This window comes from Pinus tabuliformis, chromosome J (genome assembly GCF_031772625.1).
Source record: "Pinus tabuliformis cultivar Carrire ecotype Pingquan chromosome J, CPIR1, whole genome shotgun sequence".
In the NCBI taxonomy this organism is placed as follows: Eukaryota; Viridiplantae; Streptophyta; class Pinopsida; order Pinales; family Pinaceae; genus Pinus; species Pinus tabuliformis.
In genome coordinates, this window is record NC_142295.1 from 918,704,613 (window position 1) to 918,726,726 (window position 22,114).

The following is a 22,114-nucleotide window of genomic DNA, read 5'->3' on the forward strand; positions in this document are numbered from 1 at the left end:
AATTAGAGGAAGGAAGATTCTACCTTAGGTGAAGAAGTGGAGGCTACTATTTATAGGGAACTTGTGGGTTCACTTATGTATTTGGTGAACACACGAATGGACATATGTTTTGCAGTTAACCAACTTAGTCAAGCAATGGTTAAGCCAACCAAACTCTATTAGAAGGGAACTAAACATGTGTTGAGATACCTCAGAGGCACCACTGAGTTTGGTATTTGGTACAGATGGAAAAAAAGAGTGAAGATTCAAGGCTTCACAAATGTAGATTGGGCAGGGAGTCCATCCAACTAGAAGAGCACATAAGGGGTAATCTTCAGTATTTGGTCAGAAGTACTTTCTTGGCACAACAAGAAGTAGAGATCAATTGCACTCAGTTCAGAAGAAGCAAAGTATATGGCTGCTAGTCGAGCAACTTGTGAGGCTATCTAAATGAGGAAGATCGTTGTTGGGTTATTTGGTTAACAGATGGATCCTATAATGATTTACTGTGACAATCAGAGTCGTCAGAAACTATTTGAGAATTCAATTTTTCATGATTGGTCCAAGCATATCAACATCCAATATCACCATCTACGAGATTGTGTGCAAAGGAGAATCATGTTGTTGGAGTACATTCCTATAGAGGAACATAATGTAGATAACCCCTTTCTTGTTGAGAGGGAATGTTGAAAATGCAACAAGAAAATACTAATTTAATTTTTTCCTTGAATTAAATTGGGAATAAAATTGTAATTCCATATCTCATGACAACTTGTATTAGTTAACTAAGTTAATTTGACTTAGTTAGCTTAGTTAATTCAAGTTGAGGGTCTAACTTGAGTCATGTAGAGTGTCTCCTACATTATAGGACCCCTGGTTGAGTTTATTTTGAGTTGTAATTAATTAATTATTTCAGTTTAACTGAGTTAAAGTGAGTTAAACTAGTTCCAACAATTGGAGGAAGTAGTGGGAGGTCTAGTAGTGTGGTGCTGCCTATAGTGACTAACTAATAAACTGATGATTCACTCATAAATAAATCATGCATGTTAGATCTGAGAGTTACCCAGTTGATATTGGAGTTGAGGGATAATGTACTATCAGTTGTATAATCATCTGAATTGTATAGGTGGTGCATGGAGTCAAAGGAAGGCCTATGAGGATTGCACAATTCCAGTTGAGGAATTTCCCTCATTAATAGGGGCTAATTCCCAAGGAAACCATGCAAGGAAATAAGGACTTGGGAAAGCAACAAATTGGTTAATTATTGGCCTCGGCTTGTCTAGGAAGTTGTGAGACAGGTAAAGATAGTGTAGAGGTTGCTCGGGCTTGAGCAAAGCATTGTAATCTTCTCATATTTTTTGACTAATGAAATATATAGATAGCAGGGGTTTGTAGTTGTGGCTTTCCCCAGGAAATCATTTTGTAATGTGCTGATTGAATTCTTTCTCTTGTATGCTTTGTGATTTTATGATCGTTTAATTCTTTCCGCTGGTGAGTAGAGTAGATTCAAGTCTATTGTTTTAGCATATTACAATTAGCAGTTTGAATCTACTAGGAAGTTCTACAAATTTTGCGAGGCATAATTATGGAGGTCACAAAGGAAACATTGGTTGAGGTAACAAGGTTACCACAAATAAGAGAGAGGTGGTTATGTAAAAGAAAGTCAAAGCCAGAGGTCATGGAGTAGATCTTGGAGCCTGGGGAAGCCCTAGTCAAGAATGGAGTAAGGTTCTATAGGATGTCGCTGCTACATCCATGGGAATACATAGCCTTGGTCATGTAGATATACATCACCTTCAAAGGTCACCATGGAGTTGTGTACTTCCCACATATGTGATTGATGGAACATCTATGGAATGGGAGACTCATGACATGTCATATTTCTTCCTCAAATTGATACAAACCATGAAAACGTAACTACAAAAATCTTGACGTCCCAAGGATTCTCTCTTCAAACACAGATTAATAAAATTATTGATGGTGTGAGCCCTGGACCAGAAAGCATAACATGGGATGAGGTCATTAGGGCACTTACTAAAATTTTTGAAGCTATAAATCACCAATACATATTGCAAAAGATGCAACTCCATTAGCAGGAGAAGCAAAAGTTGCAACTCCACCATGCATGACAATGGTACAACTCTTGAAGCCGCAATTGCTACCACTCCCAGAGTTGAAGCTAAGGAATACATTGTTGCCATTCCCATGGCCATAGAGTACCCACCTGTCCCTGTTGAAGAAGAAACCCTATGAAGTGGCGCTGCAACTCCACAAATGGATGATGACAATAATGTGGAGATCATCAACAGGAAAGGCCCTACCAAACAAGTAGAGGAGGAAAAAGACACCAACGCATGTGCCCAAGAAGAAGAAAGTCATATACACTCATCTGGAAGGAACTCTGCAAGCACAACAAGAAACCCCCGTTGCAACACAAGAATTAGCAAGGGCAGAAGATGAGGGAGTTGTTGAAGAAAAAGTGACCTCTGCTGCTCCATAGGAACCAATAGAGACGTTTGAGGTAGAATTCCTTGTTGGCACACAAGAACCTGTTAGTCTCCTATGTCTAGGAATCCGAGTCTTGTTAGTATTGCAATGTATCTAAGGTCAAAATTGTAAATATTAGACTTGAATCAATTGATTATAGTTGTTTAAAAGGTCTAGGTCTAGATTGGATATGATGTAAGGCTTGTCATTTTGATTAAGAGGCCAATGTATAAAATTATGTTTCTCCTTACAAAGGGAAATCATGAAAGGTCTTTGGTCACTTGTAAAAGGGTACAAAAATCATGTCACAAGTCTTTAGTTAGTGTGAGTGGTTTAGTCTCATCTTAAGTCAGAGTTAGTAGGTCACCTAAGTTTGGTAATAATGCCTTATCAAAACAATCATGCAATGATCGTGATAAAGATATGGAAATTTTCAGACATCGGTTTGGATGTCGTTTCAAAAAGGACAATAGGTGATCTCAACAAGGAATAAAGGCTAGAGGATAATCATTTAAATTCCCAATGCACTGCGAATCTAGGAAAAATGTTGCGCATTCATGATGTTTCTATCCAAATCATAATTAACACGATCACCCTTGCTCCTAGCCATTCAGAGTGATCATTTGAACATGCGTTATTAGCTCTTAGCACTATGCTTTTCCTTATCGACATCAAAAAACTCAAGAGACTTGGTTCTTTTGCTGCAAAACAGAGGCAGGGGCATTGCAAATCAACACAAAGTTCAATTTCTTGCATCTCGACGTTCCACACACGTGAAAATTCGGTTTTTCTTTTGTCTTTCAGTCATGATAGAACTCTGATATTGCATTTAAAAGCCAGTGCAAACCGTCTAGAGCTTGCAAAAAGAACAAAATTTTCATCGCTGCTTTTATGCATTTCTCTGCGTTTTTCTTTCTCAGTGTTGTGCTTTCATCCCAACTTGCTGCAAATTCACACAGTGAGACATTTTTCTTTTTTCTCGTTGCCAATTTTCCTTTTCACTATGAGAACCTTTATATGTAAATTTTTGTGTTAGTTTAAAGACTCTAATGAAGTTTTTTCCCTTAAAAATTTATGCTCAAAGGTGTTTAGAGGTCGAATGTTCTAGCGCTGCGTTTCTGGTTTGTGCGCTGTGACTGTCCCTAGTTTTCTCTTTTGCCAACAACTATGAAATTCTGAGTCCTATAGGGTTTGCCTAAGGAAGTCTGGGGTTGTGATTCTTGGTAGTTTTGTTCGGCTGTGTTTCAAATATGATGTCATAAGATTTAAAAGCCATAACGCCTCCATTATTGTTCAAGCAATTTGTTCATAAACTCAAACTATCCATTGCTGCAAAAGTGAAATCATGACAACACCAGAAGACAAAAAACAGAAAGGGGGAGCCATTGTGTGTTTTGAACAACATGACATCACAACCATTAATGCAGATCCAACCATTAGGATGGCTTTTGAACAAGTAGGGTGCATGAGATTCTGTGAGAGAATTCAGGGATATCATTTGCAATTGACAAAGGAATTTGCTAGGGGTTTTGATGGTGTACAAGCAAAAGTTGAAAACATGAATTTTCCCGTCTCACCTCAATCAATAGCTGAGGTTACTGAGATATACTTGAGTGGAAAGGAATGGTTCGAAGGGATGGATTTTGATTTGGTTGCTTTCAAGGATTTCCTCAAGCCAAAACATAAGAAAGGGTTATGGTTTATATATTCTAAGGAGATATTTATAGGATCATCATGGAAAACTGTTGGAGGTCATTCAAAGGTACTTCACATGTGAGGGGAGATTCAACAGGGTGTATCACTATCACATTAGGCTCTTAATGCACTTTATAGGAAATAAATCTCTGAACCTTCCCTATTATCTATTTAGGAGTTTATGTAAAATGGATGACAGGGTTCAAACTAAAGGAAGTCAAGTTGAGGCTAGTTTGTTCCATTTCTCATTAACTAAATTGCTGGTAATGAAGGAGCTTGAGAAGAAAGAGCAGTCATGGCAAGAGTTCTTGGTTTCTTCAAGATGGGAAACCCAATCTTCAAACAATCAAAAGACTAAGAAAGACACTCCTTCAGTTGTGATTAAAGAAGCTTCACTTGCAGCAACAAACTCAGTCAAGAAACCTCTTACTAAAAGCAAATTGGTTGGTAAGAAAAGTGCTAAGAAGCTATAGTTTTCCCTTGAGGTAGAAAAGGTGGCATAACTTGAGGTAGAAAATGTGGTAAGGGTGCCAAGAACTAGAGTTGTAGCCAGGAGATTACCTATGGTTCCTCCATCATCACCAATTCAAGTCATGGAATCAGAGAGCACACAAAGAGAAGTGGAAATTAATGAAAAGGACAAGAAAATTGGAGAGTTACAAGATCAGTTGGACAAGCCCCATGTGATAATAGCTTACTTTCAGCAGGAGAATAGGGAGCTTAGGCATAAAGTGTCTCAAGAGACTATCCAACTCAGAAGAGAAAAGCCACCAAAGGAAAAATTGGCACATGTTGCCAAAGGCAAAGGTAAAATGGTGATTGATGTTGAGGAAATGAAGGAGCCAGTTGAGCATTCTAGAAGACCTAGGACATGGTTTGATGCTAAGATGCATATGCAAGAAAATGAGGTTGTCCAGCCCACGGTTTTTGCTGAAAAAAAGGAATTTGAGAAGCTACTGGAACAACTTGAAGGGCTACAATATCAAGTAGATAAACTTGTAGAGAAAGATCATAGGGACAAGTTGGCCTTGTTTAGAGAGGTGGAGGTTGTTGTACCACTAATTGATAAAGCTAAGTATAAATTGAATTAGAACTTGCCTCTGCATAGTCAAGTAAAAAATTTATATGTACAAAACTTGGTCCTCAAAAGAAGACTCAGGTTGGTGAAGAGCAAGCTCACTGAAGTCAAAGAAGATGGAAGGAAGAGGAAGAGAGGTAAGTTGGACTTAATTGTAGAGGCTAGTACAAAGGTGAATCTCTAGCAGGAATCCTCATCCCACCTCTGAAACTTTATTTTTGGTTCAGGAGATCAGAAAAGGCAAAATTTTGATGAAATTTACAAAAATGCGACAAGGGGCTTGTTGCACTTTTCATATATAAATTTTGGCAATTGTGGGATAATGAAGGTTGAAGTTTTTACTGTCATGAAGGTGTTATATGAAGGTACCAACACTCATTTTAATGTTTCAACATTTCACATTAAGGAAAAGTCACCATGTGTTTTAGTTTTGGAGGCGTTGCGAAAATAGACCAGTGCATTGCGAAAATGGCGTGCAGGCCAAAGGGATGTCTACAGGCGTTTTGAATTTGGTTTAGGAGGACCAACAAAATCATAGGGGTATTTGAAGCATACCCCTTTGCTTCTTTTTTATAGAATGGTGTCATGCGGAAAGAGTCGATAATGCGGACAAAACCGACCTCCCTAGAAGCAAAGGCTTTCTAGTGACAAACAAGACAAATAAACACTACCTTTCTCTAAACATGCATTGAGAATACAAGTAATCAGGTGATTTTAACATACCTTTAGTCCAACGCTTTGCAGTAGTCCAGCCTCGCCGATCCGGATGAGCTCCTCCTTCTCTTCGAAACCTGCATTCACTAACAAGCCAAAAGATTAAATAGCACCTGATAAACTCATAAAATAATACATATCCATCATACAGACCAAGGAGTATATGAAACAAATCATGAATAACAATCTGTTGAGAAAAATGAGTTCATTTGTATTAAGTGGAAACAAAAGAAACCATTACAACCTGAGCCTTGGTGTTGTGCAGGTCCCTCCTAGGGTCCAGCAAGAGTTTTCCTTTACTTTGATCAGCTCACCCACTCTCAAATAAGGCTAGGAAAGGATGGGAATCTCTCCTCTCAAGCTTTACAAGGGAGTCCTAATTCCAGCAGCATCTACCCTTAGGAATGTTCAGCTTTCAACCTCCCCTCCCTTTGGCGCAATGCCTGTATTTATAATGCTCTAGAGGAAGTTATTCAGGTCCACCATCAATGGGATAAGCCCCTCTTTGGATGGGATAGCTCCCCTCTTGATGGGATAAGTTCCTCTTTGATAGGGATACATGAACCATCTGGAGGCGCTCCATACACGTCAAACAAGCTTCTAGAATGCTCTAGAAATGACCACAAGTAACTTTTTTGGAGTGAGACCTCCGCCTTTTGACCTTTACAGGAGTACGCACCCTCCCCTTTACAAAAAGAGCGTACAAATACGCAGGTATTGTGAACTTGGGGTGCGTACACGCAGGTAAGGCTAAGAGAAACTACGTACCCAGAGATATATAGATTTTTAATGACTTTCTCTCTTTCTTGGAGTTTGACATGGAGAGCAGAGGTATGAGGCTTGCCAAGGAGGATAGTATGATAGTTGATGGAGCCATACTAACTGTAAATAGTCAGGGTGACAAATTTTAGTGTAACAGATTGCCCCCTAAAGTGCGAAGCTTGTAGTAGATAAGGGTTTCATATCATCTAGGAAGGGTGAAGTACTTTATCATTTCAAGGATTATCTTGTGGAGAGCCCAGTCAGAACCTGCAAGTATTCAACACAAAATACATATATAAGATCATGCGGAAAGAGTCGATAATGCGGACAAAACCGACCTCCCTAGAAGCAAAGGCTTTCTAGTGACAAACAAGACAAATAAACACTACCTTTCTCTAAACATGCATCGAGAATACAAGTAATCAGGTGATTGTAACATACCTTTAGTCCAACGCTTTGTAGTAGTCCAGCCTCGCCGATCCGGATGAGTTCCTCCTTCTCTTCGAAACCTGCATTCACTAACAAGCCAAAAGATTAAATAGGACCTGATAAACTCATAAAACAATACATATCCATCATACAGACCAAGGAGTATATGAAACAAATCATGAATAACAATTTGTTGAGAAAAATGAGTCCATTTGTATTAAGTGGAAACAAAAGAAACCATTACAACCTGAGCCTTGGTGTTGTGCAGGTCCCTCCTAGGGTCCAGCAAGAGTTTTCCTTTACTTTGATAAGCTCACCCACTCTCAAATAAGGCTAGGAAAGGATGGGAATCTCTCCTCTCAATCTTTACAAGGGAGTCCTAATTCCAGCAGCATCTACCATTAGGAATGTTCAGCTTTCAACCCCCCCTCCCTTTGGCCCAATGCCTGTATTTATAGTGCTCTAGAGGAAGTTATTCAGGTCCACCATCAATGGGATAAGCCCCTCTTTGGATGTGATAGCTCCCCTCTTGATGGGATAAGTTCCTCTTTGATAGGGATACATGAACCATCTGGAGGCGCTCCATACACGTCAAACAAGCTTCTAGAATGCTCTAGAAATGACCACAAGTAACTTTTTTGGAGTGAAACTTGCGCCTTTTGACCTTTACAGGCGTACGCACCCTCCCCTTTACAAACAGAGCGTACAAGTACGCAGGTATTGTGAACTTGAAGTGCGTACACGCAGGTAAGGCTAAGAGAAACTGCGTACCCAGAGATATATAGATTTTTAATGACTTTCTCTCTTTCTTGGAGCTTGACATGGAGATCAGAGGTATGAAACTTGCCAAGGAGGATAGTATGACAGTTGATGGAGCCATACTAACTGCAAATAGTCATGGTGACAAATTTTAGTGTAACAGATTGCCCCCTAAAGTGCAAAGCCTGTAGTAGATAAGGGTTTCATATCATCTAGGAAGGGTGAAGTACTTTATCATTTCAAGGATTATCTTGTGGAGAGCCCAGTCGGAACCTGCAAGTATTCAACACAAAATACATATATAAGATCATATCATCGCTGAGGTAGGCATTCCCATACTCAGATTGAAAACTTTAACTAACAAACTAACTACTGCTCTGATACAGGAATGATTTTGCAGTACATCATAATCATAGACTTTTGTAGACACAGTATGGACGCAACCATCTGTTTATGATTGGTCTACTGTATAATGAATACAAAACTCCTCGCAGCCTGGATGGTGGAAACTAGATCCAGGGTCTTCATTTCTACTTCCCGAACAGGTACGATTCTATCCATGCGAATAAATGAGTTGATGTCGAACATGGTAGAAACCACTTGATTACCAGTCAATGATGTAAACTGTTAACAAGCGTGAGAGAGACCACCAGTGATGTCATTGGTTCTAAAAGTACCCAGTACAATCCATGAGATGTGAATGAATGAGTTGATGTCGAACATTTCACGGAATCCTTCGATCGAAAGTCAATGATGTAAACCATCGTGAAAGGCGAGAAACCTGCCATTGATGCATGCAGACTTCAAGGTACTGGCGATTCCTAGGTCATCTTTCTAGATAATGTGCTGATGTCGATAGAAAGCGACCCGTTGCAGGCAAGCCCACAACACGAAATCATAGATCAAGTTGAAGAAATGTAGCTGTAAGGACTGACTAAGGGATGGTCGAGATGGATGATGGGTATTTTGCAGATGAATCGTTTATTTGCAGAGACCTCTTGAACACATAACGACACAACAGATGGCTTGGTGACATTTGACCCAAAGTTAATACCCGGCTGAAGACTTTCAATGTGGTTTGATCAACTGTGAGGCAAAGGATTTCCCAACCCAGGTGAATGCAAAGTGTCGTGTTCAAGAGTGGTAATAAGGCTTCTTCTGAGACAAAGGATAACAAATAGGCTCATTTTTCTCTCTTTTCCCCCACCATTTCTGGCAAGTACCTCTTTATTTTTTACAAGCTTGAGGAGGATAACATATGCTTGATTATAAGCTCATCCTTCGGATGAGTCCAACTTAGTTTTGATTTGAACCCTAAGAAGGAGTGATCCGTTCCTGTTTGTAATCGAACAGGTCCTTTACTGTGAAATTTTAACGAGTCCAGTATAGGAGAAACTCGACGTTTTTCAATTTTAGAGAGTCTGAAAAAACTTAAGAAGACTCCAGGTTGAACTTTTTCGTAAAGTTGTGTCTCCCAAGCCCGAAAAAGTATAAAATAATACTTGAGAGAACCGCTTAGTCTTGCGACCAAGGAGTACTTTCATGATTAGTGTCTTTGACCTGAAAAGTAAAAAGCGATCAAGGACACGTCGTTTTATTTCCAATATCGAATTTGAAACGACAAAAATCCGGCAATCTTTTCCTGTTTTTACGGTCAGAAAAGGGCTATAAGGGGACCATCTTTTAATTTCGTTTTAACGAGTGTAAAAGAAACGCTCGGCAATCTTTTCATGTTTTAGGAGTCAGAAAAGGGCTTAAAAGATGACTCTGATATTTTTGTATGTGAAAAATGACAATTTTCCCTGAAAATCCTTTTATCCTGCACAAAAACCAACACATTACTCATACCTGTTTAATATAGATAAAAAATACTTTGAAAAATACCTTTTCATGGTGGAAAATAAACAAATTTAACATTCATTTACTCAAAAAACCTATAAAAAGGGCTTTTACCATTTCATTTTTACCATTTCACTGTTGAGGAGAGAAAAAGGGCTTTTGGCAAGAAACTTCCCGTGGTCGTTGCGGAGAATCCGATCGTCGAAATCGAACGTCGTCTCATCAGGTATTCTACAACATCCTCCCTTGCATTTCCATCCGTTTAGAATTCATTTCTAGGCTTTAGATTTATATTTTGGAGGCCTTGGGGGTTTCAAGGCCGCTTTTCGGGGTACGCAGGTGCCCCATGGGTGACCTGCGTACCCCGACATTTTCGCCATTGGGAAAATGCCGGGTGTACACAGCTTGCCTTAAGAGAAGGTGCGTACAGACGCTCTGTCTCTAAAGGCGGGTTGCGTACCCTGCGAAAAGCATTTTGAAACTTCCAATGCTCCAAAATGAACCAAAAACTTTCAATTTTATGGACTCTAACAGATGTTTGATGGTGTGTAGATTGCCCACCATGCTTGATTGGCGCGAGAGGGAGCACGAAGATGTTGATTTGGCCGCGATTAATCATCAACCTTCCATTGATGCTTTGAAGGCATGCGGTCTTTACAAATACTGGGCCATACCTGGCATGGGGGCCCAGGTGCACTTTCTAGAGTGGCTGGTCGAAAGGTGGAACGTTCAGGATCAGTGCTTTTACATTGGAGGGCACCAGCTCGAGATAGAGCCCTCTGATATTTACTTCCTCACTGGTTTGCCCAAGAGGGGCGAACAATTGACTCTCTCCGGGACTAGGCCGGTTGGCCAGTCCATTGCTAGCCTCCGGCTAGAGTGGTGTAACAACCAAAACCAGGATAAGGGGATAGAAATCAAAAAGATAACCCTGCCTGAACTTATGGTAATTGCCTTTACAGTTACCAGACTTTGCGGCGCTGCCGCTTTGCACATTGCCACCGGGTCCCAAATGCAGATGGCGATTGACTGCTATCGGGGCACCATCTTCAACTGGTGCGATGCTGTGTTGGCCAACTTAAAGGGCCAACTGACTAGGACTAAAAACGGATAGCTGAAGACTTTTGGTTATGGGCCTTTAGTTGTGAGTTTTGCCCTAGAGAGGGTTCCGATGCTGGTCCCACAGCATCTCACTGTTGAGGTTGGACCTCCACGAGAGCCTAAGTTGATGCGATGGGTTGCGGTGATGGCCCGTCATCCTGACGAGGGCACGAAGGTTGTTCGATTTAGACCGGAGTATTTTCATTGGTTAGAGAACCAGGTCTTCTCAATTCAGGATTTTCCGTATGCCGGAGTTGATTTTCGCGGAGATCCAGACATGGTTCTTCCAGCGGGAGAACAGTGGGACGACACAGGTACTTCATTTTCCACAAGTTTTTAAATTATTTACTTTTTTTTTTTGTTTTTATATCGTCTCAAAACTGACAGTGACAATTTTCAAAATGCAGATGTAGGTCCACAGCGTCCGGCCAATCTCCGGCATTTCGAGAGAAGAGTACCAGTTGCACCAACACCGGCCCCACAGGATGCGGCCGCAGAGACCTTAGCCGAGTTGGAACAGGACCTAGAGCGTCTTACGGCGGACATACCAGAGACGACTATAGATGATATCCCAATCAGAATTCAGCGTTATGTGGTCGTAGTCCCAGGACCTTTTAGAAGGTTTTTGTGTAGGGTAGCGCATGCAGTGGTGTCGTATAGAGAGCACCACCAGTGATTGGCTAGTCACTTTTGTAGACACATGTGACATTTTGGTTTTTTGTACTTATCATTTTTGCCGATCATAAGGTGTTTTTCAACCTATGATCGAAGACAATGTATATTGTGACACACTCCTATCTATATATATCACTTTTACCGGCTTATCTTGTTAAACATGTGTGATGAAATGTTTTTAAATTTACATGCATGATTATCGCAAATGTCTGTCTAACATTCGAGAAGCAATTGCATCTGCTAATGTATTTAATGACCTTGGAATATGCTGATATTCAATGTAATCAAATTCACGTTCCAAGAGGCGCACTCTCAAAAATAACCTTAATAACACTGGATTTCTAATGGCATAAACTCTATTAAGCTGTAATACAATGAGTTCAGAATCTAACCTCACTATCAAACTCCGAATCCCAAATGAAATAGATTCAGACAATAACTCAATCACTGCACTGTATTCTGCAATGTTGTTTGTTGTTTGACCGAGGCTCACCCCATGCATAGAAACTAACTCGTCAGAGGGCGAATAGATAACCCAAGTTGCGGAAGAGATATTCCGTGTACTACGACAAGCACCATCAGCGAATCCAATGTACGTTTGGAGAGGCGTCGACATCTGCAATATCAAGAGTAAAACCAAGATAAGCCAGAATAACGACGAAAAACACACTCTCTAAGCTAAGCACACTGTCTATACTAACAAACACACCAGCTAGAAAGAAAAAACTAACCTAACTAAATCTCCATACCCATCATTTAAGCATAATACCTCTTTAGGTAAAGTCCATTTCTGGGCTTACCCAAAGAGTCCCCATCAAAATCTACCAGCTCATAGGCCCCTTTTGCTAGCTTTCGCTTGACAATGTAGGGCCCATGCCACATAGGAACGAATTTTCCAGCACCTAATTTATCGTTAGCTTGATCATATAATAGCACTAGGTCTCCTTCCGAAAAATTTCGAGGGGTCACTTTGCGATCATACTGAGCTTTCATCCGTTTTGCGTGAGTCTCGATTGCCAATGCAGCATCACGTCGAGTCTCATCTAATTGAGCTAAGTATAATAAACGCTTCTCCTCTTCGGAAGTAGCTGGAAGTAATTCGACAGCCATTTGAAGTGACGGGATTTCGCATTCAATGGGAAACACTGCTTCCAAACCATAAACTAGTTGGAAAGGAGTGAACCCTGTTGATGTTTTCACTGAGGTTCGGTACGGTACGCCCAAAGCGTGGAAAATAACATGTTGTGCCAATTCGATCCATGAATACCAATGATTCGTCGGATCATGATAACTAAAACTTTGTTGATAGACTCAACCAGGCCATTGGCTTGTGGATAATAAGGAGTTGAGCTATCGTGACGCAAACCAAGCTGGCCTGTAAGTTCTGTCATCATAATGTTTCGAAAATGGCGCCCATGGTCAGTGATTATCGCTTGTGGGACACCAAACCTAGCAATAATGTGATTGAATACGAAAATCGCAGCTGTCTTGCCGTCTGCCTCGAATGTAGGCATCGCCTCGGCCCACTTAGTAAAATAATCAACCGCAAGGATGATATACGCATGCCCCCCGGCCGAGTGAGGGTTACATGTAATAAAGTCGATACCCCATTTAGCAAAAGGACCAACGACAATTATAGGGTGGAGAGGAGCAGGTGGTGCGCGCATCTTGCGATCAAACACTTGACAGTTGTGGCATTTCCGGACCGCAATAATACAGTCTTTAAACAAAGACGGCCAGAAGTAGCCAGCGCGCAATATCTTTTGGGCTGTGGCATACCCAGACATATGACCGCCACACGCTCCAGAGTGACAGTCATTCAAAACCCTTTCAGCTTCCTCATGAGTTAAGCAACGATGAAAAACCAAATCCGCCCCACGACGATAAAGAGTATCTCCAATAATTTTGTACTGTTGGGACTGGAATCGAATTTTCCGACGTTGAAACTTCGGGCCGAAAGGATTGGGTTTGGAGATAGACAATTATATCCCCATACCACGGATCTAAAGTGCTGATGAGAAACAAAGATTCGTCCGCAATGGGTTCCTCTGCCACAGTTTCCGTGTCAGCACGCGGGAAATCACACATCAACTCCGCAAAAACTAAAGATTTCTTAGACTTAGACTTTTCAAATTCCAAGTCGAACTCCTGCAGGATAACGATCCATTTAGAGTACTTGCCCCCTAGCAATTGTTTAGTCAAAATGTAAATCATAGGGTTGCAATCCGAAATAACTGTAGTTTTACGGAGAAGAATGTAGTGACGAAAACGTTGGACAGCTTGAACGGCTGCCAAGGCCAATTTCTCCACATGTGAATATTTGAGCTCAGTGGGATTTAACGTCCAACTAAGATAATAGATCACATGTTCTGTTCCGAATTCGTCTTCCTGGACTAAGACCATTCCAATGGTGGAATGAGCGGCGGCGAGGTACAAAAAGTAATCCTGGTTGTAGTTGGGAGGATGCAGCAACGGTGCATGGGTCAACGCGTGCTTAAGCGCATCAAAAGATTTCTGAGCTATCTCATCCCAAGAAAATTGAGCGTTTTGTTTCAACAACCGGGTAAAACCCTTGGTAATCTCGGCGTAGTTAGGAATGAATCGGCGTAAAAAGTTTGCTTTCCCCTGCAAACTTTGGAGTTGGCGCAAACTCGAAGGAGGAGGCAATTTGATGATAGCTTCTACCTTCGAGGGATCGACGCGAATGCCGGCTTTTGAAACTACAAATCCCAGCAATCGTCCCACTTCTATGCAGAAGACACATTTGTGTGGGTTCAACCGTATACGATAATGCCTACACCTCATAAAAATTGCTCGTAAATGGACAAGGTGATCAGCTCGATGTAAGGAGTGAGCGGGCAAATCATCGAGATACGGTTGCACAATGTGCTTGATGTCATGAAATGCATAAGACATCGCCCTTTGAAAAGTGGCTCCGGCATTCTTAAGCCCAAAAGGTAATTTGCAATAAGCAAATGTCCCCCATGGACAAATGAAAGCCGTTTTTGGTTGATCGGCAGGTAGAATATTGATTTGGTTGTAACCAGAAAAACCGTCCATAAAGGAAAATATTTCACTGCCGGCACAATCATCAATTATTTGATCGATATAGGGCGTGGGATAGTTGTCCTTGGGACAAGCACGATTGATATCCCTATAGTCGATACATATTCTTATTGTTCCCTGTTTTTTGTTAACCGGAACAATATTCGATACCCAATCCGTTAACGGGATCGGATAAATGAAACCTGCTTTCAACAGCTTCTCAACTTCTGCTTTAATCGCAGCCGCTTTTCATGGGTGAATCTGACGCAGACGTTGCCGGACGGGTTTAGCATCCGGGTAAGTCTTGATCTCATGGACAACAATGGCGGGATCAATTCCTGGCATTTCCTCGTAAGACCAGGCAAACACGTCGCAGAATTCTTGAAATAGGGCCTTGTATGTTTGAATTTCGTCATCTGAACACGAGGCACCTATATGAATGTGCTCAACAATTCCGGGCTTGACTGAAATGTCAATGGGAATAGTGCGAGAAATGTTTCCCAAATTCAGCTCTGAATCAGGATGTTTCATTGGACTCTGAGCGTCTTTGACATATTCAGCTGTAAAGATTGATGAGAAATCGTTTTCAAAACGATCATCCTCAGGTAAAAACGAAGATCTATGATGGAGATCTTCCCATGGTAAATCGTCTACACACAGGACTTCACAAAGTTGTTCGTCAGATGACACAACTTCGGGAAACGTTATTAACTCCGAGGTTGACGCGAAAAGAGATTCCTCACGGACCACATTCATTTGGTCGATTTTGGTTGAACTCGGGTCGGAAAAAGACTGCACGGCTTCATAAGCAATTTCATATGGACTCAAAGGCATTGCATCACCGAATGAGTCTATCTCAGATTCAGAAGGAACGATCCAAGGATTGTCATAAACAATGGTGTCTGAAGTAATCATATGAATAGATGCAAACGAAGACACGGCGTTGATTGGAGGAAAAGGAAAAGTTCCCAGTAAACCGGCATCTTTAACTAATCCTACGCCAACATCCTTATAAGGGATAGTCGTTTTACCGACATGCTGGATACTCTCTGAAGAGGCTGGGTCGGATGAAAAATAAGCCAGCTGGTCTATGGTTACGATCTTGCCATTATGTGGAAACTTTATTACTCTGAAGACCGATGAAACGACCGCTGTCATAGCGTAAGACCAACTTCGACCCAAAAGAAGGTTGTAGTCTAGAGGGGCATCAACCACCTCCACATCTAGACTAACGGTTTTTCCTTTGACCCCTATAGGCAAATCCTGTAAAATGCCAAACGGATGGAACCCACGGCCATCAAAGGCCTTAAGAATTGTCGGGGATTGATTTAGTGAAGGAGAACCAAGCGATCTCCAACACTGTATCGACATAATACACGTGGAAGCTCCCTCATCAATTACAGTCCGATGAATAGGCCTGTTTTTGACTATCACTGGGATCTGGAAAGCCATCTGATGAGGCAAACGCGGTGTACTATTTTCTAGATCAAAGATTATTAGGTTCGGGTCCTGAACATCAACAGCTCCTATAGCCGACAAAAGTAATTTTCGCTGTGCTGGGCATGATTGCAGCACTTCTAAAGCCGACATTGCTGAGGGTGAAACAACTAAATCCTCAACAATGTTGTAATTCTGGGCCGCTCTCGCATGTGGATTGAAAGCAGACCTTCGAAGTACACCCTTGGCGGGCGGTTTGATTACTAAGTCAGGGTTAGGTTTCTCGATCTGTAGTGGATCGGAACCGGGAGCTGAGGTTGATGGATTTGAATGAGAAGATTCTGCTTCTTTCGATCCATCAACAGGACTTTTACTACCATAATCTTGCGATCGAGTCGCAATCCTTACATGAGACATCATCAATATGGGTTCTTCAGTGGCACTCGAGGAAGAACCTATCATCTTACTCTCCTGCTTTGGAAATGGATCTTTCAAAACAGCAGGAGTTGAGGAACCTTTGACGATTTTCACAACCTCGGCCCGATGGGGGCAATCTCTTGTAAAATGATCCTCTTCACAAATTAGACAAGGATATCGAGGTTTGCGCTTTTCGTCATTGGTTTCCGACTTTTCTGTTTTCTCCTTTGGAGTCTTGTCTGCTTTACTCTTCTTCTTACCTTTCTTCTTCCCACCGTTTTTTGATTTAGCCGTAGATGACTCTACAGCGTGAATATCAGCGGAAATTTCAGGAGAAGACTCTCCTGTCGGGGAATCTGGTAAGGTTATAATGGGTGAAGAATTCTTTGAAGATTTCTTCTTGCTTTTAGTATTTACCGTACCAATCATGCCATCAGCAGCATGAGATCCCGAAGGAGCAGCAGCGATTTGATTTGACTTTGGAAGATCTGGGATCTTTTCGTGTAACGTACCTGACTGAGTGTAAACTAAGTCAAGGTACTGCGCTTGAGCAATTACTTGCTCCTCAGTAACTACTCCGGCCTTAGCTACATCTTCAGTAATCTTCGGTAATAATGATTTAACAAACCATTCAGCTAAGATTTGGTCCGGGATAAAAACTTTCACTAATCGCTGTCGACGTCTCCATTCATGGATATGATCGGAAATATAAGTGGACGTCGACTGTTTTAGTGAAGTTAGTAGCTCCGTGCCATTATCATATCTGACCGGCAACTGAAAATGAGTTAGGAACGAGGTAGCTAACTGACTAAAATTGTAAAAAGAGGCCCGTGGTAACTCAATGTACCACTTGGCCGCGAGACCAATGAGCGTACGCTGGAAAAGACGTAAGCGGATCGAATCATCCGAGATGGAATTTGAAGCACACCAGAGGTGGTAAGTCATCACATGATTGGACGGATCCTCTCCAGACTTACCTTCGAACTTGGGTATATCACTGGGCAACTTATTTGGCATTGGCGGCCAGAACGGAAGATAATTTATTGGATCGTTCGTTAGGCGCGACAAGTCTGGTAAATCCAAAGTTGCGATAAACGGTAACTACCGATTAGGATCCCTAAAACTCTAGGTCACAAGACCAGTCCCAGGAGGAGGATATCCAGGATAACTTGGAATAGGAATCGCATTGGGATATTATATCCTCCTGGAAAACCAGGATTAACCGGACCGTACTGGGGTTGCTGAGGTTGTTGATAAGTGTACCCAGGATACGGTTGATACTGGTAAACCGGCTGTTGGACAGCAGGCCCGTATTGGTACTGTCCCTGGTACGGTTGATAAGTGAATTGTGGTTGACTAGTGACAACCGTACTTAAACCAGGTTGTCCTACAGGCATCTGAACCGTAGTTTGAATCGTAGATCCAGACAATGGTAAAGATGTCTGAGGAGTAGTTGCAGAGACAGTAGAAACCGAAGCTGTCGATACTCCAGAAGCAAGTGTGGTGGAAGGAGCAGGTGTTGCGGTAGTTGCAGCAGTCGTTTGAGATGGAGTACTAGGTGCAATTGGCGACTGAGTAACTACCGAAGGTACAGAAGTTTGAACATTAGACTGGACTGGTTGCTGGGATGGACCAGCAACTAAGGGTTGTCCAGCTTGAGATGACAACTGTACGCTTGGCTGCAATACCTGTTGAACTTGCGATGGATCCCACACTATGTTCATTCCGGGGTATTGACCCATGACAGGTTGAGGATATTGAGATCCATAACCGGATTGAGGGTAGGATTGATAACTGAAAGGTACATTTCCCATACCTTGAACATAAGATTGACCTTGAGGTGGTTGATAACCTTGACTCGAGTATTGACCTTGAGGTTGATACCCTTGAGGTAAATACTGATACTGGGGTTGACCTTGAGCTATAAATTGATACTGAGGTTGACCTTGGGGTACATATTGAGGTTGGGGTTGACCTTGAGGAACGTATTGTACTATGGGTACATACTGTCCTTGAGGTTGCCCCCTAGACGCAATTTGTGTACCTTGAGGTTGCCCCCCAGGCGTTAATTGAGGCTGCCCCCCAGGCGGTAATTGGCCACCTTGAGGTTGAGAACCGGGAACTGAACCTGACATCATGTAAATGTCTCCTACACCCAACGGTTTATTACCATTGTTTCCAGCTAATAACCCATGTTCAATGGGTTGAGGAGATGCTCCCGCAAAAGTACCAGAAAGTGACTGATACCTGGAGGGAACAGAAGGACCACCGTACAAGAAAGATTCAGGAGATTGAGTGAATACGGACGACTGACCAGACATATTTACAGGAGTATATATAGCTCCAGGTGGAAAAGGAGTACGAGGTGGAGAAAAACTTATTCCTGAGTTGTCTAAATAATTGGTTAACGAAAGGTACCAAGTAGTACTTCTAGGAGGACTGTAAAAGTTGGATTCACTCTCCCTTAGATCAATAGTAGGTTGATCTTCAAGGATAGAGACGCCAAATTCTTCCTCTGGAGCAAGTTCTTCAATGGCTATCAAACCAGCAGGAAGATTTTCAGTGATGACTCTTTCTACCCTAGGTGAATCAGGTGCACTAGAAGTTGGAGTAACAGTTTAAGATATTTTAGGTTCTTCGCCTATATCACTAGTAGATGAAAAACTACCAGCAAGCTCGGAAACTGCAACAACTTCGGGATTATAACCTGTTTCTAGACCTTGGTAATCTGGATGGACTACCAATGACGATTCTCCTTCTTCAGGTGAACCTACTTTACTGCCATTAGGAGTTACAAGGACTTTCAAACCTTTGTAATGACCCGGAACCTCTTTAGGAGGTTCGCCCCGAAGTCTGCGGGACTTCCTCAACAAATCGGCCACGGTAACAATCTCAGGAGACTTGCCCCGAAGTCTATGGGACTGTCTCGGTAATTCAGCCACAGTTAAAAACTTTTAACTACTGCACACGCAAACAAAGTAAAATCTCAAAGCAAACCACCTAAAGTCTCTAAAGAACCAAACAAATTCGAATCACACGCCTAAAGAATCTATGGCGTCAAACCATACACAAACAGTAGCCTTCCGGACCGAAAACAATAGTTGGAGATGAAACCCAACATCGCCGAATTCAGTACAGAAGTGGTGGGCGGAACAGTTACCCCGACAACCTGCTTAATGAATAGACCGGCACAGGTTCCTCCACTTTAACCGTCTCGAGTGAAGTGAACCCCCCGGAAAATCCAAGTGAGTCTAGCCGACGTCTGCTCCAGGTACAGTGGGATCTTCCCTCCACCGTCACCTCGGTAGAATCCTAAAGATAATGGTCACTAAGGTTACCAACAGCAACAAATATACCTGGGGGAACAGTCTACGACCCGATAGCACGCAAGGGCAGAGTAACAAGCTCAATCCCCTTGTTGGCTCCTTGACAATAATCCAAGGTTTACCGACAAGTGACCCCAGGCTCCTCGACAATAATCCGAGGTTTACCGTTTGTAATACGTGCATATCTGGCGTCTTTCCCAATGAAGGAGGATTGATCCCCTCACTGGTTCGGACACGGTCTCATGCTTCTCCTTTAAGAGGAGCTTTCCCAGAGTACAAATGAAACAGTTGGATTTATCCTACCACAAGATGAGCTACTTGTTTGGTTTTGCTGTCTTGGAGAGTTAATTACTCTCCTACTCCAAGACACTAGCCTGATCTATATTGGTGTTTCAGAGCCCTAGTAAATAAAAAGTTACTAAGTTGATTTTACTTTAAGCGTTAATTTTATGGCTTTTCTTTAAGACAAAAGGTAGTGGAGATGAAACTGATGGTGTGTAGACTCGACTCAAACCACTAGAAAGATGCACTTAGGATGATTTAAACTAATTTTTTCTTTTTCAATGAATTCCCTAGCTAAGAGAGTTGGAGAATGCAAAATTGATATAAAGACAACTTTCTTGGCAATGAAAATCAAAGAAACAAACTCTTTATCTTTTCCAAAGCATACAACACATGACCACTAATTACTTCACGAAAATTCCTTTTCCTTTCAAAGACTCAAATGCTAGCAAAGCAAAATTTCCTTCAAAAGATATTTTTTGTAATTTTTCCTAATTAACCAAGCATGTAAAACTTACTTTAACAAAAATCAAAGTTAAAAAATCTATGGCAATCAAATCAACTCAATTTCACTCAAAAGCAAATCTAAGAGAAAATTCACCTAAAAGTAAATCTAACGAGGCAAAAGCTTACTAAAGATGATTCCTGGATGTTTTACTCAGTCAAAATGTAACTAAGGACTAGTTAATGCAGAACCAAAAACCAGTCAAAAACAAAAATCAAAATCTTTTGTTCTTTTTCTCAAGAATAAAATTCAAAGTTCAATCAACAAACTTTTTCGAGATTCGGCAAAGAGAAGACACAAAGGTAGGTTTCTCACAAGGGTGGATTCTATGAAAGGCCCGACTCCTAAGAGGACTGAACAAAACCAGGGAGATCCAAAGTTTGACAACCTCTAAAGCCAAAGTCACTACAGGACCAGTGCAAAAATCAAACCCTAGGGCAAAATCTCTATGAATTTCACTAAAACTCTCGACACTGACGAAACAAGCTTAGGTGAAGATTGATGGCAGAAAACCAGTGGATCTAGGCAGAAAAAACAAATTAAAAACAAAAACTAAAAGTCAAAAAAGGAGAAAATTGGAATTTTCTTAATTTTGACAGGGTACGCAGGCGACCTGTTTGCACAGGTGCGTGTACGCTCTGTGCACAAAGCTGCAGTGCGTACAAGTACGCACTGTGCTCAACGCAGAGGCTACGTACTTCTAGCAAAACAAAGAAAAACTAAAATCTAATTTAACCCTAAGCTAGCCCACCCAAAAACACAGTCAGACAGCCAAAAACCAGAAAACAAACGACTTTTCTCAGATCAAAATTTCATACAAAGGAAAAAACATTCACATCAATGGATTCCCCAGCGGAGTCGCCATTTTGTCATGCGGAAAGAGTCGATAATGCGGACAAAACCGACCTCCCTAGAAGCAAAGGCTTTCTAGTGACAAACAAGACAAATAAACACTACCTTTCTCTAAACATGCATCGAGAATACAAGTAATCAGGTGATTGTAACATACCTTTAGTCCAACGCTTTGTAGTAGTCCAGCCTCGCCGATCCAGATGAGCTCCTCCTTCTCTTCGAAACCTGCATTCACTAACAAGCCAAAAGATTAAATAGCACCTGATAAACTCATAAAACAATACATATCCATCATACAGACCAAGGAGTATATGAAACAAATCATGAATAACAATCTGTTGAGAAAAATGAGTTCATTTGTATTAAGTGGAAACAAAAGAAACCATTACAACCTGAGCCTTGGTGTTGTGCAGGTCCCTCCTAGGGTCCAGCAAGAGTTTTCCTTTACTTTGATCAGCTCACCCACTCTCAAATAAGGCTAGGAAAGGATGGGAATCTCTCCTCTCAAGCTTTACAAGGGAGTCCTAATTCCAGCAGCATCTACCCTTAGGAATGTTCAGCTTTCAACCCCCCCTCCCTTTGGCCCAATGCCTGTATTTATAGTGCTCTAGAGGAAGTTATTCAGGTCCACCATCAATGGGATAAGCCCCTCTTTGGATGGGATAGCTCCCCTCTTGATGGGATAAGTTCCTCTTTGATAGGGATACATGAACCATCTGGAGGCGCTCCATA